Consider the following 19,900-nt stretch of genomic DNA (forward strand, 5'->3'; position numbering starts at 1 on the left):
AATCCAAATTACAATAAATTCAGGGTTACGTATTACAAATTAATTATTTTCTATAGGTTTACTAACCACTAAAATCATACATTCTGTGCTAAATACAATGTATCTTATCTGTATTTACAATTATTCTGCACTCTATTTATATGCCACTAGCCCATATGTGTGTTTAACAGTTGACGTTAGCATATATTAGCTAGTTTAGTTTAGTTTAACAATAGTTCATAAAATTACAATTTGGCATATTTAAACGAAATCAACAGCAACTACCAACAGTCAAAGTCCATAAAACCTTAACTAATGTTTTGTCACAGGTTAGATTGTCAAAACTAGAATAGGAGCTATGTTAGCATTAGTGACGGTTGTGTCCACTAGTATATAGTTAACATCACATAACGTTACAGTTACCTCAAACAGTGTAACAAAGCCACCCACCCACCTGTACAAAAAATGAAAACGAACAGTGATTGTGCTGGTCTTCAGTGGCTTTATTGATATTCTCTTATCTGGATGTTAAGTGCCAATTTAAGAACAGCGTAAGCCTACATCTTATATGAATGGGGATATCTGTAAAGATACAAAATAAAGTGAATATACTGTATATATATATATAATATTTTATATATAATATTTTTTCAATTCAAAATCAATCTTTAATGATGCAGAGGCGACCATTAATCATTAATTTACAACCTACATCATTAAACCCTAAATGCATATCTGTCTGACCGATTGATTCACCCTGTCCCAAATACTAAATCACAGATGCATATAAGACCAACGAGCCCCCAGGAAGAGCAGGGGCATTGAAGCCAATTTGACATAGTGACTGAACCATGTAAATACAACATCACGTGATGCTATTTGGCCCAAAAACACTTTTCCCCATAGTCTTACATTGTGAAAGAGATGTCTGTAAATAAGCGGATAAAGTTTTCTGAGCGTCACAACCCCCACAAAATGAGTCGTTTCACTATCAGAATTTGATCCATTTCGAAAGTCTAGAAAAGCTGCACGATTGAATCGTTTTATCCCCAATCAAGTTAGCCGGAGGGCTAAACCATGGATGTATAAAGAGAACTGGATACAGTGTCGGAGGCGGGGCCCCGCTCATTCTTATGAAAGTTGCTCAGTGGCACATGAAGCCAAAAAAAATCGACTTCCCAGTATGAAAGTACCCAGATCTTCCACATTGTGCGGCCCATACAGCATGTGCACTAGTGACTTTCGCTGGCCGAGTCGGCTACTTCCGGTTTAGCCCTCCGGCTAACTTGAATGGGGATAAAACAATTCAATCATGAGGCTCTTCTATGCTTTTGAAATGTGATCGGACCAAACGGATTTAATTCTGATAGTGAGACAAGTCATTTCATGGGGGTCGTGATATGAAACTGGATAAGTAGTGACTGTTTCTCCAACACTGTATCCAGTTCTCTTTATACATCCATAAAGACCAGGCGGTTAGCTCTGGGTCTGAAAAGTGAAGCCTATGCGGAAGTGACTTAAACCTGCATTCTCCCTAATGGCCAGGGGGGGGCCACTCCACTGGCTCCAAAAAGAAGTCTGATTATATAATCTGTGATAATCTGCGCTAACTGCTGGAGCGTCTCAAACTGGGCCCTGGTGGTGATGTAGTAACCTCCGCTGTCCAGTTTGCGAATTTTATAGTGTTTGATGTGGTCAAACACGTCAGGCGTCTTTGATTTATTACCTCAGTAAACACTTTCCTAATGAGGTTATGGTCTCAATCACTACTTTCTTCAATACAGCATGATGTTCATTTTGTAAACTAAACTATAGTTAGCTACCACAGCGATAATGTTCTCATCCAAATATGGTCATTTCTGGCTCCAAAAATCCAATATGGTGACAGTCAAAACTCAAGGCTTCAAAACGAGATTCCACAAACCAATGGGTGACATCGCGGTGGCTACATCTATTATTTTTTTACAGTCAATGTATAAGACACGTGATAGGTACGAAGCCCAAACGTACCCACTAGCAAAAGCCCACATGACCATAACGTAGGCATACATACAGCCCAACACAGCCCCTTTGTCAAAAAGAGGTGGATATATTGACGCTAACCAATAGCATGGAAGCCTTAATGGTCCAAACATCTTAAGACATTCAAAATGGACTTGTTAACAGGGTATTTTCTGTCATCTTAAGAAGTACAAATTTGAGATATTAATGTGAAGGCCAAACTAGACGTACTGGTCCCTACTGCATTCCATACTGATGGTATGCCACTAGTGGTTCAGCGACATATGCCGGCATTTACCAAACCCTAGAGTGGTATGCCGCTCATGTTCCACCGGCACATACCATTTCCTAACGTCAGGTGCCACTTGAAAGTGGTAGGCCACAGTCAGACTCACACCATTGTTAGAGTATGTGCAATGCTTTTGAAATGACAGTAAAGTAATTTCATATATCCTTGATGTACCCAACACTAATATTAGAGCTAGCCTTAGCTAATATGGTTAATGTTAGCCAAGCCACCATAGCCAGTCTGACAAGTTCATAACAGAACTAACCAAATAATATGTGTATGCATGTTTGATTTATTAGTGGAACATGATCACACATTACATCATATAAAACTCCACGTCTTGGAACATTAACCAGACATACTGAATGATTAACCGGTTGCTATCATCGCGGCATAAACCGTTTTCCGGAATAGATATGATTGGCACAGACGTCAGGGTATTTTCTTACTATGATCTATCTTCGAATAGTTTGAAATGACAATGTGTGTATATACTGATTACACTCGATGTAGTTTTAGTGTTAATTACTGTAAATCCAGTGGCATATGCCATTTTCTACTGACATAACGTTACCACTCTTGATCCAGCGGCATAAGCCATGAACACAAGCAGGATCAGCATATGCCACTGAACCACTAGCGGCATACCATCAGCCACTTTTTGATCTTAACGTCACTCATTGCAAGCGAGTGCAGAGTCATGTGCTGCAATGCTGAATCAAGTGCGCATGTGCAAGAGTATCGTAAATCTAGGGTTACCATCTAGACACGACCAGAGGTACGACAGAGGATTTGCGTAACAGACAGACTGGATCATGAAGCACAAACTGAGGGCACACGAGACAAAAGAAAGGTCATTATGATCTGATTACTTTTATTGTACTTTCAGTATATTCGTTTTTCTATTTCTTGTTATTCATTTTTTGCAAGTTGGTTTTAATATCGGCTCTACAGGCCTTATAACTAGGAAATTCTACTCCCCAAATGGGTGACTTAAAAAGCAGACTAACCCCCTGCTTTTCTGAAGAGATCCACTTGTACTGTTTTGATAGTAAAAGAGATAGGGACAAAAATAGACTCAGTAATCTCTAACCAGAGTCCTATGAGGTATACCTCAAGGTTAGAAGGTTACAGTGTTTTGCAGCATGCTTTTCCCTCATTAAAACTGAATGAATCCAGTGACTTTCATATACTGGCTTTACTATTCAGTTTCATTTTTTCTTCAGTTTTGTGGTTTTACTGCTGACAGTCCAGAGAGTGGAGGCTCTCCTTTAGTCAGTGGAACAAAAATCTGCCTCAGACCATACATGGAAACAGATATAAAATAGTTGATCCACTGTACTTTTTGCATCTTCAGCAGGCCAGCACCACAATTTTAGAAATACTAAGGACATAAGTCCAAGTCCTCCCTCCCATCACCCACTCAGACACCAAACAGAATCCATTATACGGTATAATTTTGGGTTTTTTATTTCATTTTATTTCTTTATTATTTTTGTTGGCATAAAAGTAAAAAATTACATTGATTTAAAAAATACTGGAATCAGCATATAAAATACACAGCATGTGTACATTTTTAATCATAGAATATAAACAACACCCATGTTGCTAAAAACCCTAAATTCACAGTGAAAAATATGAAATAGATGACCTTACCCCTTGTAAATGTGTATTGATTATAGGAGCTTTACACCAAGTACACTAAAGTAAATGACACTCCAAGCACAGTTATGTAGTCTTTAAAGTCTGTGTAAAGGAAAATCAGAGATTTCTTTTTAAACACATTATACATATTAGAAAATAATTGCTGAAAACGTGAAAAGACTGTGAACTATGTAGTACTGCATTGTGGAGTTAGAGTGTTAAACTATATTTCACCATTTCTGTGTTCAGGATTTTTTGGATGGGCCTGAAATGGTGGCTCAATGACATAGAGTTACTAGCATGACCCTTCCCCCACTATATAAACACTAGACTACCTACTTATAGTTACTATTTTTATACCGGCTAGTTTTACAAACTTTCATCAGAGGCAACTGGAATTCACTTCAGATAATCTGCTGTTACTGGTGAATGGGGCCATTTTCAGTCAACATTAGCGTTCAAGGAGTTATTTTAAACCCAGCTGAAGCATTCGTTGACAGCTGGAGCTGCCAGCTGTTCAGCTGGGAGGACAGGTAGAGTCAAAGGACACAGCACCTGCAGTGGCAGCCACCAGCCACCACCCACAGCTTTTGCTTCAGCACCAGCTGTGCAACTGGGAGGTCCTGACCAGAGGGAGAGCATTTTCCGGGCAGCACTTCACCAAAAAACGGTGTGAGAGGCAATTGCTCTAAGGGTGACAGCCACAATGAAGCCACGAAGGGCTTTTCAGCAGAGGAGTAAGGTTAAATGCACCGAACTCCATTGAAGAAAATGACAGTTTAACATAACAATAATTGGTGATGGATCGCTTGTTAATTAGTTATTTAAGTTACATTATTACTGAAACAAGTAATTTACCTACAAAATATGTGCTGAATTAAACAGTGACTCCTAATGTTACGTTGCCTTTTAAATTATCATCCATGTTTCTTGCCTTAAACCTACAAACAAGGCCTTTTTTAAATTGTGTATTTTTATACAGGAGTTTGGTATGAGCGTTGTTAACTCACAGGCTGTTCAGTTGGGCCGTGCTTTTAGCACTTTGAGTGGACACGCCTCCAGCGTTTCAGAGCAGACAATACTGCTCATTTTTCCAAGATCGGTGAAAACTAATTTTATATACTTTGCGATTCTTTTCATTTTACACACAGACTTTAAGCTTACCATTAAACTGACAACCTAGAAATATTATAGCAAAAAAAAAAAAAAAAAATCACAAGTGCATCTGGTACTGTATGTTTGGTTAAAGCAGGATTTTCAAGACAGTGGAAAAAGAAAAAAATACACCTGCTGTCTATTTCTTGAATGGACATCAGATGGTTCAATCAATTTTCCATTAGCAGTTAATCAGCAGATTTAATGGGGAATAACATTCAGATGAATTAATGTTTGGTTACATTTCATTAATCTGAATACTGTGGCTTTTAAAGTGAAGATGTGCACAATATCATGTATGGGATTATCTAGCCTAAAGACGGACCATTGACAGTGAATAAATAACCTGACTCTAAGAACTTCATAGTATTTTTTTTTCTCAAGATTCATCTTTAAAAAGAAGCTTTTGTAGGACAGCTAGAAGGCTATCAGAGATAGATTATAAAATGTAATTTCATTCCCCATGAAATCATTCAAGGTCACAGTAGTCACAGTAATCTCATTCTGTTTTACTTTTCCATTTAAATCTTAAAACACGTTAAAGGAACAATATTATCACAATTTTTAAAGTCAATAATACAGTTTTGCTTAATGTAATCATTCCTTCTGTTCATACTAGCCTATGAGACATCCCTTATGGGGGGGCAAAATGTATTCCAAGCTGTCTAACTAAATTAGCAAATATAAGACGTCAGCAGACTGAGTTGATGTTTTCCAAAGTTGCAGTCTTTTTTGCATGGATTTTTTCCTTTGCATTATTATTCCTCCCCTGTAGCTCAACAAGGAAACACACCTTCCAGGAAAACACAAAGAGAGAATTTAACCACCCGGTTTGACTAACTCAGTCTGCTGAAGGCTCATATTAACTTTAAATAAAGTTTTGAATACATTTTTGCACAGAACGAGGATTGTGGGGAATGATTGTAGCAGGCGAAACCTGTTTAAATGCTTATATGGGCACCTGACTATTGTTTTATGACACATTCAAAAATTATGACCCTATCCTTTAACATACCCACACATCTCTGTAGAAATATAGCTGTATAGATAACACTACTGCATATTTTATTTATATTTTGTATTCACTGCATTACCTATATAACATACATATATAACTACAGCTACACCTGCCAGAACCATTACCTCTGCACATATTTTGCGCAACTTTATTTTTTACAACCCACGAGTCAGGTCATGTTTATAGCCTAAGTATTGTAATATTTATTATGTACGGTAGATTGAATTCCATTTACTGGACTTCCTATGTTGTTTGCATTTATTGCTCCTACTTTTTATCTATTTCCTTATTTCCCGTACTGCTGTCACATGCATATCAATAAAGTCTTTTCTGATATTCTCTGTTGTTCACACTGATTGACTTGATGACTGTAGTCTTATCTGGAATTTAAATGCAGCACCTCTATCAACCACTAGATGGCAGACCAGTCTAACTTTTTTATTAAAACCAAGTACATACCTTGAATGATATTTCATCTCAATGCTGAATCTGCAAAGAAATTGGTTTTAAACCTGCATGGAGAAGGAGATGAATAGGGTTTGATAAACACATGACAGTACAGTGTCAGTCACACAATTACAGAAAAAAACAACAATAAATGTATAAAACGTATAAAAATTTTATCATCTTTGTTTGATAAATGGAAATTGATCTGTTCTGCTGCAATAAACTCCAAACACCTCAGACACAAAATGAATTGAAAATACTCATGATCCTGAGGGGCATCTGTTGATACAACTTGCCTTGATGGTGTAAAACATACGTTGTTGAGATGCTTCAGTATGTAGAGTAATAATGAAGTTGTGTAGGTCAAGCTTTCCAGCTAAATCTGGAGAAAAAAAATGTGAAAAATGTCTGGAACCTCATTTCCCAACAATATGCTTTGGTTTCTGTTTTTTGGCGACTTGGCAACATGCTCAGCTGAGGCACGTTTATTTGTATACGGCTGTCCTTTATGACAGTTGGTTTTCCACTATGCAGCCATAGATGAAAAAAACAGCATAAAGAGAACAAGGAAATGTTTATGTAATTCACGGAACAAACAGAATAAAGATGTATCATGACATGTCCTGGGCCATCCCGTGCTTACACACTAGTCTTGTGTAATACAATGTATAAATAGGATGGAGGGGCCAAGCCACAGCTCCTAAACTCTGCTTCCACCTATGGGAAGACACTTCACTCTCCTCTTGATAATCATGTTAAATATTATGTTCAATTTAATCATTAGGAGCTTTTAAATGCCATCAAACAAGAAGGAACATTGCTGAAATAAGTTTAATATGTGAATGTAAAATTTTGTAGCTAGAATCTAATATCTGATATAATTGGAAATCCATACAGCATTAACGATCGCCTGTGTCTTATTAAAGGGCTCCCTGCTCCATTCTAGTGATATACTTTAGGTTTTTAGAGTGGATAACTTAATGCAATAATTATCTAATAAACTGTTTTCTAGATATAGGCCACAGATTAAATATATCATCCAAATTCTGCCAAATAAAGAGAGACCAGTGTGTATGTATAGAAGTGAAATGAAATCTTGACTTTGTTTTATTTCAAAGGGGGACTTCCATAAAGTTTGTAGACTCACAAGAGTCATATTTTGAAAGAACATTGATGTAGCAGGGGCTGAGGTATTGACTTGTAGTCCAGAGTATTGTCCAAAATCCAAGATCCAAAAACACTCGATCCTAACATTCCCACATTGCAAACAGATAGTGTCACATGTTGAACCCTCCATGGCCAATCATGTCCAATGTCTTTCAAACTCCTGCCCCCAGTTTGCAACACAGGCTTTCTGTTATAAATCTAAGGACTGTAAGCCTAAATTGAGATAATCCTGATGACATCATCAGGGTTTTTTTTTCAAACTGTGGAAAGCTCCCTTCAGAGCCACAGAAGACATAATTCAACTTTTTTCACAGGCTGAATACTTCTCATGCCAAGTAAACTGATCATGAAGTGTAAAATCAGTGGAAGGCTCGTTTAATAACGTTACACTTCAAAAACATATGGTTGTTGCTGAGCAGACTGTCAAGGAAGTGTAACTTGCTAATTGCCCTTGACGGAAACTGGTCTGTAATGAAAGATACGTCTAAAATATTTGTCCATAACATTGCAGAGCTCACTTCTTCTATGCTAAACTAAATAAAATTCATTTCATACACATAATTTAACACGATCTGATAACGTCCTGTAACCTTGAGATAGGCTGATATCATAAATCTTTTACGCACATCATGTTAAAAGTGAAATCCAACAAGTAATCCCCAACTTTTCAGTATATATTATATGAAATACTATACTACAAGCACATTACATAAGTTTCCAAACATCCCAACCTGTAGGCCATTTTCAGAGTCTGGTTCCCTCTTTCCTGGAGAAGTGACACGCTCCTTTTGCCTATAGTCTCCACGTGAATACATTTCACTGTCATTATCAGTTATGTAAGAGAAGCACATCACATGTCCTCATGGATCCCATATATACACAGACCTTTTAAAACACCTATGCACAAATATATGCACGCAAGTACACACACACACACACACTATGTGAGAGAGGGATCTGAAATTGGAAACTGTTGGCTGTGCTTTGACAGCTTTGTGCTGATAAATTAACACAAGCTACAGAGTTACGGTTACTTTGCATAGCTCCGGGCGTACTTATAGCTTCTCCCCAGACACTGTAGGACGACCTGTTCATTTGTGTGTTCTCCCTCGGGAAAGTGTCCTGGCTGCAAACTTTTATTCTTTTTATTTATCAGAGAAACCAGAGTTCTCATTTCACACATAGAAGATTCTTGTCCATAACTGATGAGTTATTCGCCAGCGTCCCAGTGTCTGTTCTGGTGTACAAGGATCAGGAATGCGTGGCCTGTGTACAGAGCTAGAGAATCTGGCGTGCTGACATTTTCTTTTTCTCCTCTCCTTCCCAGAATGCTCCCCTGACACTCTCTCCTCTTTCACAGCACTTCTTTTAACTTCCTGACAGGAAGGAAATCTCAGGGGCAGGAGGTGCATCTCCCTTCACCTTCCCTCTCCACCCTCTGTTCTTCATTAGTGTGCGAAAGTCAGAGCGAGTTTGGATCAGTTATTTCAGGCTGGCCAGAACCCATCTTTCTCAGAATAATCCTTCATCGCTGCCCGGAGCTGAAACCCTAGCCGGCACTTGATATAGACCCATGGTCAGCACTGGCTCTGATATAGGATTCTAGCACCTGAGCACTCACAAGCCTCCCACCCAACATGGGACCTGTTGAACCTGCTCACCCCTCTGATGCACGCACTCGCCCAGACACACACACACACACACACACCCTTATGATCCCCTCGTATGATCTCTCACTCTGGCTTGCTCTTTTCTCTTTGTCTCTCCGTCTCTCTCTAATTGCTATGTAGAGCACCAAGAACCCATATTTACATGTGATCTCATTTTACCCTGCTTTATCTTCATCCTTCAGCCACTGAAATGCATTTGTTTACACATGGCTTGTCTTAACATAGCCTTAAAAAGAGACTCTGCAGAAAGTAGAGCAAGAAACTAGAAACTTTGTCTGTCAGTCAGTCTGCCTATTTGCTTGTTGGTCTATTTGCGTCGTGATTTGCTCCTGTCCTGGTTCACCTCAGTGAAGCGTGATAAAACTCTCTGAGGACGAGGAGAGGTGGTTTCCCTGTTCTGGTTTCGTTGGAGACGGTTTGGATGCACAGTTCCTCAGAGACAGCAGCTCTTAAGGGCAGCAGCTGACTAAGCTCCCTCTTCCTCTATCCTTCCCTCTCTATTCTCACTCTCTCCTTCTCTTGCTCATTTTCACACACACACAAGGTCATAAAAAAAAAAAAAAAAACGACGAGTCACGGACGCTTTCTGCTCCAAGGCAATCAAGTCTTGTGATGGAACAATACAGAGTGTGCAAAGTCTCAGCACTGCAGTGCAGGCCTCTAGAGGTGCAAATACACCACATGGCCTGCAGGAGATGGTTGTGGTTTGTGTGGGTATGCTGCATGAGTCTATTGAATATAATTTATTAATATAGCTCATATATATTTTAGGATAACTTCAATAATGGTTCATTCAAATTATTCTCATGGAACACTTTTGCCTGCAAGTGCATTCCACTTAAAAGCCCTGAGGACTACGTACAAACATTTATTTCTCTCTTCTTTTTCGCTCTCACACACATTTAAATACCTGCACATGTGAAACCAAACATGAAAAGGCATGCAGCTTGCACAGGTCACCTTTAACAGAAGAACTGCACAATGCCATAGAAATCTGCACATGCATCTGCACAAAGGAGGCCGTGTACGGCTCATCATCCATGAAATGACTGGCCTCCTCTATAGCCCTGCAGGGAGCATGTGATCACCACTGGAATCCCCCTTTCATCTATGAACATAGAGGGTTGAACCACATAGGTCCCCGCAGACACATGAGGGCCCTCGGTGGTGGCGTGAGCTGGTCTTTTTTAAACTGACCCCGGGCCTGTAGCTGGAGCTGAGGAGAGTGGGAAAGTTTGGGGTGAGTGAGAGAGAAACTAAAAAGATGGATGAATTGTGAGTGAAAAACAAAAAATAAAACTGGAAATGAAGTAGAAAGAAAACATGAAGCATAAGTTTGTCTCTTTCTTTTGAGGTTAGTGGGACAACAAGTTGTTAGCTCATGTGTGAGCAGTTGCTGTCACGTTTCAGTCACATGGACATTCCTGTTCCCCCTCTTGCCCCCAAATAAACAAGTGAGCGTTTGATAATAGGGCCTGATTATTTAGCCTACTTCTGTTGCCAGCTCGTCTTCTGCCCTACTCCGCTGTAAAGAATGCCCTAATTTCAATTCCATCCCACTAACAAACAACCACAGACATATACTCATACACACCTCTCTCTTTCACTCACATACTTGTAGCTCTCGTGTGTTTTTTTCTCACATTTGCACACACACATACAGATACACAGGTCTGATTCTGCTGACCCAGTAACATGGGGCAGCAGGATGCTCCAGTTGTCCTGCACAGAGAGTCTCTACAGTTATTAGTACTTTGGCACAATACTGTGCTTCATCACAGACACAACAGTGTCATGCTGCCTTTTTTCTCCATGATTCACTCGAGCTCACTGACCTAGTCTTGGAGAGAAGATACATACTCACTCACTCAAGCATTTGAATGTGTCTGTTTAGATACTTGGAGAGACACAAACACATGAGCTCAGTCAGCTGGCCGAGAATATGATTGGACTTTTGCTAATAAGGTGCCTTTCGTGGATATTTATGTAAATAGCGACACTGTGAATGTGACTTTCTTATCTAGTGCATGTGTATAAAATGAAAGTGTACATATATTTTACACTTGTCATTGACAGACAGATTACCTTCAAGGTCACGTTGTTTGCTTAAGTATTCACTTCAGTTCAGCTTCCCACATCTGTTTGAGACATTGTTGTTAAAACAATAATGTCTCAGTGACAGCACACCTATTCCCTTTCTCCACCAGTCCAGTCTCTCTGGCTTTTCTGTAGTTTGTTTCCCTGTAAATACAGACAGAGAGCAATGCCTCCAAAAGGCCTAGAGAAAATAAAAAAGTACCTTGCTTGCAATAATTCAGTTATTGATTAGAGCTTCTGATGTGCAAGAAAAAAGCCCACACCAAGCAAAACATAAACATAAGTGGCTGTACGATGTGGATAGGGAAAGCCAACATGTCAAGATCAATGTTCTTCCTGAGGCAGCTTCGAACAGGGACGGAGGAGGACTATAGAAACAAATGAAATGACAAAAAATGGGGGAAAAATCTTATACAGATGTGTGAATTGATGCTGCATAATGGGAAATGAAATAAAATATGAGAATAATAAAAAATAATTGTAAAATATTTAAATGTAATAATACATGTTACCTATGCTCTCCAAGCATAAGTTTCAGCTATCCAGCTTTTTTTTCTGTCTCTCCCTCTCCCAGGGAGGCCCTTGTAATCCAATAATCCATTTTAATCCAAACTGAGATTACATGAGGTGAAAGAGCTACTTTGTGCATGAGATTGTCCTCCAATTTAAATCACTCCCATTGTTTATGTTTGTGTATGATGTTTGTGTGCACACTTGTATGTTTTATTTAGTTTTTGTGTGTGTATGCACGTGTTTGCACAAGTGTGTGTGTGTATATGTGTGTGTGTGTTTGGTGGTAATGGGAATAATGTGCTGGCTCTCCTTCTTAATGAGCAGCTGTTCATGTGGCCTCCCCTCAGTTCGTCATCTCTTCCCTCTGTTCTGTGTATTAGCAGAGGTCAGTGCAGTGCTCTTTAATCCTGCCAGTCTGATCCCCGTCACGTTTCACCTCCTACACTCAACCTACTGCCCCACTGCCCCTGCATGTCTGCTAAGGCTAGTTTCACCACAGAATCCATACACCTGTTCTTACCAGGCCTGTGACACCTGTAACACAGCCCTACCTGTCATGCCTGTAACATTGCACTGCAAACAGCACGCTTGCCCCACTTCTCTCAGTCTCCCATCATTAGAGACAGACAGCTCAGATAGGGCCCTGCGAGACAACTCAGTTTAATCATCACCCTCTCTTGTCTCGTCAGTCATCACAAAGCTGAGAGAAATCTGCTCTGAATTACTATTGGACTTGCGGTCATGTGTTCCTAGAGTCCCGTGCAGTTGCAATCCTCCACTGCGTACTATTTTTAAGCTGCCCAGCTGGCACTAACACCCCGTCACTCCCCCACACCCTCCCCTCCTCCCCCACACCCTCCGCCACAGATTGCACACACCCACGTAGATGTGTGTGCATGTGCACGGCTGGTATGATGGTCCTCTGCCTCGACTATGCCCTTGTACGGTGGTATGACCCACAGACCAGCATGCCCCACTGGTGTGGATTTCCATTCCTGGAGCCCACTCCTCAAACATATATTCCCCCTCAGCCAATGTCACGTCCCATTGCGCATTATGCCCACTAGCTGTCCTACTCCTGACATAAATATATACAGTTTGTCCACGTGGATTTGCACACACACCTGCTTATTTTATAAGATGTAAAACCTTTACCATTTTAACAAATGGGACATAAATAATCATATGTCTTTGAGTCTAAACTCCCCATACAGTATGGTCATTATAACACTGCTTGCCTCACGTTTCCAGTATACATTTCACCAACTGGCAGGATTAGTAACATTAAGCCCTGAACTCTTGAACTCTGGACTTAATACACTCAGAGAACATGGAGGACGGACTGCCACTGTTCAATCCAGCAGGCCTTAGTGTTTTGTTTTGTATGTATCTGTGTGTGTGTGTGTGTGTGTGTGTGTGTGTGTGTGTGTGTGTGTGTGTGTGTGTGTGTGTGTGTGTGTGTGTGTCTAAGCCGAGTCTTGACTCTGACCTTGACTGTGTTTGGGTGCCTGGGAATCTATGGGAAGCCCCAAAGTGCCCCCAGATGCTTGTGTTATTACCTTAGCACTTCCAAAATGTTGCTGCCTCTAACGCTCTCAGCAGTTCTGTTTTACACAGCAGCCAGTTTGCCTCTCAACACTGTTCTTCATGTCTTAATATAGCGCAGAGTTTCTGCGTTCAGCCACCAGTGAAACATAAACATTAACGCAGTGCAGAATGACTGAATTATTGATGCCCAGCTGATGGGCTGTGTTCAAATATTTCCTCAGAGTATGTGTGGGTGAGCGTGCCAGACAGAAAGAGAGGGAAACGGAGAAAAAGTAGGAGCTCACAATGCGATCATCATTTTGGCTCTCCTCTCCTTTCTCCTCTACTCTCCTCTCAGTAGGTCAGCGTGTTTCCTGTCAGGAGCAGACGGAAACTGGCTCTCCACACTCTGCCATGGAAAAAGCTCTTAGGACAACAATTCAGTCAGCAGCTGCTACAAAGGAGAGAGGGGTGGCTGAGAGAAGGAGGACATCGAGGAGAATGAGGCCAATGGGGCTGTCCCCCCACATACAAACACATAAACATATATAGATATCTACTGTGTACACTACTGGTGCCATCCTGTCCAACAAACACTGTCATATAATGTGGTGTTTAATACCATCAGGGAGCATTTGAATGGAGCTTTTGTCTCCTGTGACAAAGTAATACAGTGTAACGTCTTCAAACTAGATTTACTATAATCAGCATTGAATTGACTTACCAAGTAGCCACTGCTGGAGAAGTAGTGGCTGTCATGAGAGCACGCAAAGTACAGCAAACTAAATTGTTGTTCTTGTTGACCAAAACCAGCACCAAATTTCAATTTCACAGAATTCTTTGTTCTTGCTGAATAACAGTGGCATTTTGGATTTCATACTTGGAAAGCAGCTTCAGCAAAAGTACAAACAAGACGGAGCATGTGACAGAAACTGATGAGTCTGTGTTTACTCTGAGCTTCCACTGATGCAAACACACACAGTACATGAGCCTGCGTCGTGTATGTACACACATACATCCACAAACTTGGAGGGACAGGCTAGTTCCAGATATTTGCATGCTCTTTTTGCCTTTTTTGTCTTTTTTGCTTTACAAATGCAATTCCCAGATTTACAAATGCTTCGAAAACTAGGTCAATTAATGTGGAGTGAATGTCAGCAGTGACTTGAGACCAGTAAGGAGATAAACTAAGGTGAGCTTGCAACTAGGTCCAAGCTTCACACCGACAGATGACTGTCTCCCAAACTCCAAAAATTCCCTGCTAAAGGTTATCCTGTCTTCTCCGTGAAATCTGAAACCAACCATAAATATCCCATTTACCCAGCAACAGAAAGGTTGTGACAACAGCAGACTCAAGACTTTAGGTGTCTTACTAAACAACAGGCGACATACAGCTTTACAACAGATAACCTACAAGTCTCATTCTGTCAGTGACAGCTACACATCAAGTACAGCACATAACCACTTGCAGCATCCAAGTCACAAGGCACTGTAGCATCAGAACATAACCTTGGCAGTGTGAGTGAGTGTGTGTACGTGAGGGAGATATAGAGTGGGAGAATAATGCATGGAGAGAAAAAAGACAGAGGAAGTGGGGTAGTATGATACAGTGAAGTGTGTTTTCTGAAGTCTTCTGAGGACAGTCGTTTGAGAGAGCCGTTTATGGCTTCCAGTGATAATACTGCACATATAAGGACACATGCTTACTCTATCTCTGACTCCCTTTTACCAGAGGTTGAATGAGCTAACTAAATGAGTATTTGCACATGGAAGCACAACACAGATACACACTCACTACTAGATGGATCAGCTTATTCACTGTTGCAGTGGATGGAGAAAATAGACAGTATGAAGATGTAGTGAAGAAAGACAGAGGCATCAGATGTTACATGTGAGAATACAGTTATATCTTTGTTTCTTTAAAGCTCAGACAGGATTAAAGAAAAGGTGCACGGCCATGGCTAGATTGTTTTTGTACATTATAGTAGGATATTAATATAAGCACAGGTGCAAAAACACAATGGTCAGGGGTCATTACGAAACAGTATTTGGATCAATCAAAAATTGAAACTCTGAGCTACCTGTTTCATAATAAACATATTCATCCACCTCTTCATTTTACACAGTTGAAGAAGAACAGAATGTGGAAAATAACCTCCGTGGAGCTTTCGAGTGGGTGGGTTTACAGATATTGCAAAATGATTGCTTTGATGTGCTCTTGGAGCTTCTACCCAGAGTGTTGCTATCCAGACCTGCTTCCTTGAGGCTATAAGAGAACTGGAAAGACAAAACCATAAAAACATGTGAACTTACACACACATAAACACACGCACATATAGAGAAACAGACAGACAGACAGTCAGATTCATCTCTGTAGACAGGGGATGAGTCATCTGCTATTCCAGTCCCAACTGTGACCCACTCGGGTCATGTAAACAAGACAAGGAAACTGAAAACCTAAATATGGGGGCTGCATATGCAGGCAGCAAATACTGTAACTGTAGGAACAGACGGGCAGCTAAGGTTTCAACCAGTGAGAAGGAGTTAAAGCTCTCAACAAAGTGCCTTTTGCAAAAAAAAAAAAAAAAAAAACACATAGCATGCACATGTGCACAGCTCCTCCACCCTGCAGTCTGTGTGGAATGTAGATTGGTGGGTTGGGTGGGCAAATGTTCCTGGAGCACAACCCCACCTCTCCCAGCGATCTGCATCTGTTCTGCCTGTGTAGACATGTGCTCAGCTGTGCATTTGTGTGTGTGATGAGTGTGAGCTCAGCTGTGAGTGCCATTGTGTGCATATCAGTAAGAAAGAGTCGGCTGTAGTCTGTTTTTGTGCATGTGGGGGCTTGTGTTTGTCTCTCTCTGAGTGTGTGTGTTGGTGCAACAGGGGGGTACTAATGTGGCATTCTCCTGCCGCTTCCATCGCCTGGTTCGTACCTCAGCTGTCCCAGTGGACCGAAGCCAGACGACACACATAGCTCTGGTGTGTGTCTGCACTCTCTGACCCAGGACTGTGTGTGTTTATAGTTGTGTGTGTGAGAGCGAGAGAGAGAGAGAAACTGTATTGTCCGTTCCAACTTCAAGCAAAAATAAGGCTTGTGTAAATGAAGGAGTGAAGTACAGAGGACCTTGCATTGGACCAATGTGGAGTGGTGAGCCACTGTTTTGATTGAAGCTTTAGTCCAGACAGTTCCTCTGGTGGAGTGCTGGCATCAAACAAACCACATAAAGAATATTTTAGAACATGCAAATATGTGAACAAACAAAAACATAATATAAGTACTGCCAGCCTTCAGGGCAATCCTTCCAGTTTGCGAAGACAAATCAGTCTCTCTGTTTTTGTGTTTGTCTGCTGTCACAGAGAGAATTTAAAGAGAGAATGAACATTTAGTACAAAGCTCTTGTTATTGACACTATGAAAGCCTTTATGGAACAAACATGCCTTTTTTAAACTAATCTAAAGCAATGGCAGTCACAATCATGCAGATGCATGTGCTTAAACTGCTGGATTAAATGATTGATTTGTTTGTTTTTGGTTCCATCATATAGAAAAGAAGCCAGCACAATGACAAAGGACTTGAAGAGGCTCTTCACATATAAAAAGGAATTCATTTCAAAGCAGTTTTTGGATAAAGTCAAAATACCAAAAACCATATTTCCTTACTTATGTCTAGTAGTATCTAGTCATGCAGACAGTTTTTGTCAAGTTACCAATTAGGGGAAGTGAGAAAGTTTTTTTGGAAATTTGGGTCAATTAACCCATTAAACTGAAAATTTGTTGTTGAGTTGTCACGCTGGCCCATGACTCATGTGTGTCTTGTCAACAGCTGGCTGCTGTAGCTAATCACATCTAATCACATGTTTCAACATGACCTCATCAAGATGAAAATAAAGGCAGCATAGAGACAGACATGTGGGGAGAAAGAGAGATGTAGAGAGATGTTTACAACTTGAACCAGAAATGGACCAACAAGCAAATCAAGATTTCTTAGCCTGCAAGGTAATCAAAGAGATGTCACCACTCTGCCCCTCGTCGACACTCACAACATGACATCCTGCTGTGGCTCCATATGGTCTGCAGGCTTAAAGTGGTCGAAAACCTTCTTGTATGAAGGAGAGGAGAGGAGAGGAGAGGAGAGGAGAGGAGAGGAGAGGAGAGGAGAGAAACACTATTGAATGTGTGTGTGTGTTTTCAGAGAATAGAAGTCAGTATGCCAAAGGGGATGTACGGACAGTAGAGCATTAGACCATATGGTCAGAAGGTGACTGGGTTGGTGTCTAATGGGATTGATCTAATCTGCTTTTAAGTTAATAGAGAGAGACTAAATCTTTTTTAGGGTTTAAAGACAACTTTATGTTGTTAGTGTGACTCTGAAGAGGGAGCTCATAGATATACACCTGAAAGAGGAAAACTGGGATAAATAAGGAATTGAACATATTTAAAACACGTTTGATAGACATGACTCAGTAACATCAGATCTAAAAATCTAATCTGCTACAGCGCAACTAATATCAAAATAACACAACTACTGTATACATATAAATATCAAGACACAACATTTAGTATTTTAAAGCTCAAATCCCATTAAGCTCTCCAAAATAAGAACATGTCTTGTCTCCTCATATGTTGTCTGCTTGCTTGCTCAGTGTGATCTCATAGTCATTTGAATAAACATGTTAATAAAGGCACACTGGCTTGCTGTTAATGGAAAAAAACATGCCCAGACTGATGAGATGTAATAATAGCCTACCCACGTCATTTCACCAAGAAGCGACCTTCATTCTTTCAAGATCAGCTGGCATAAAAAAACCTGAAATTCTTCTACACATACCCGACCACCCAATCACCAAACATCACCTATCTCATCTTAGGTGTTGTTGCTCAACCGGTTCCTCCTCCTGTTGTGTGTATACCTGACTTTTTCTTTCCTCAGGGCACCAGCCTGCATATGTAAACATTCATGAATCATCAGTGTTACAGGAGATGATAAGTCTATCGTCACCATTATTAACGGAGAGTCATCTTCTTGTCCCGCTCTCTTCTTCACAGGAGTATTTCTGGTTGTGTTGCTGGAGTTGTGAGTCTGTTCCTGTTGCCCGTATAGATGGGACACAGGACAGATAGGGCAGAAGGGAAACAGGGGCAAATAATGAGGTTTCACAGATAGATATTAAAGTTATATTGGTGAAAACAAGATAAAACTGGCTAGTGAAGAAGAGGCAGGACACCCTTATTAATCTTCACAATGGATGTCCAGTACTGTCTCAATTTCCTAGAGTGAGCACCTGAGCTCACTTTGTTCAGATTGCAGGCCAATCAGATTTGTTTCTCAAATCTGATTTTTAAGACAGACTGTCCGCACTGTTTTTTGCAAGTGGTCAGATCGGATTTGTGTCCAGACGTTGCCAGCCTATCTGCATGGGTTGCTGTGGTAACGACGTAGGCGTCAATAACTACGTACGCTGGTGACGCGGCTTTCCAACGCGGAAGCATGAGAAATAGAGATTCATCACCCCCCCCCCCCCCCCCCCCCCTCCCCACAAAGTCCCAGTCGTCAGTATTTCAGCGTCTGTCCACGGACTGTTGTGCTCCGTGTTGTCATCCATACCGCTCTGCTAGTAGCAGCTGATTCTGCTCAGCCGCTCTGATGCACTTCCGTCACTCCGGATTTGACGTCATAGTTATGTGTCGCGTTGCGAGTGACGCAAAAGACACTAAAGTCTGATTTGAGCGACCAGAGCGTCCGCACTGACACGTATTTGTAGAAATCCGATTTGAATCGTATTTCAAACCCCCTCCAAATGTGATTTGGATCCGATTTGCAAAAAAAATAAGATTGTATGTGTTTTTTTCGCTGTCCAGACTTTCTAAAAATCAATTTGGATACAATCTAGATAGGCTATGCCAAAAAAAAAACAAAAAAACCGGATTTTGTCTGGCAGTCTGAACAAGGCAGGTGACATCACTACACACCCAACAGACCCGTTTCACATGTCACGGCAGGGTACACACAGCTGCTGTTATAAACTAGCAATAACACCAAGTATTGTCAACGCTTGCTCATTAGCTCACTGTAAACAAACCTATAACCGTCATTAACTTTATTGGCTGCAGCTGTGTCTAACTCGCTGTGACACCTACTGTATATCAAGATAATCCCATCAATAAGAGGCGAACTATAGCGTTATTACGTTCATCACTTTTTATCACCTGACTTGCACTTTTACATAATATCCTGTGACCTGGATGACATCAGATGTCAGTCTTCACATACGTGTGTTACACTCTTTGTTAACTTCAGTTTTTCATAACTTTCATGTAAGTGCATAATGACAAGACAGTGTCAGTATCACACACTGCCTTGAAGTTGTGTCACAGGCCACTGACTCACCA

The 19,900-nt window shown here is 40.7% G+C and overlaps 1 long non-coding RNA gene across 1 annotated transcript; it reads right to left on the reverse strand.

Annotated features, from left to right (window-relative positions):
- Positions 1-15,395: 15,395 nt before the first annotated feature.
- Positions 15,396-19,161, reverse strand: LOC122981024. Its single transcript, XR_006403145.1, has 2 exons — positions 18,365-19,161; positions 15,396-16,712 (listed from the first exon to the last, which is right to left on the reverse strand). It is a non-coding gene; the product is annotated as an uncharacterized LOC122981024 (long non-coding RNA).
- Positions 19,162-19,900: the final 739 nt, after the last annotated feature.

The sequence above is a fragment of the Thunnus albacares genome, chromosome 4 (assembly GCF_914725855.1).
Source record: "Thunnus albacares chromosome 4, fThuAlb1.1, whole genome shotgun sequence".
NCBI classification, from domain to species: domain Eukaryota; kingdom Metazoa; phylum Chordata; class Actinopteri; order Scombriformes; family Scombridae; genus Thunnus; species Thunnus albacares.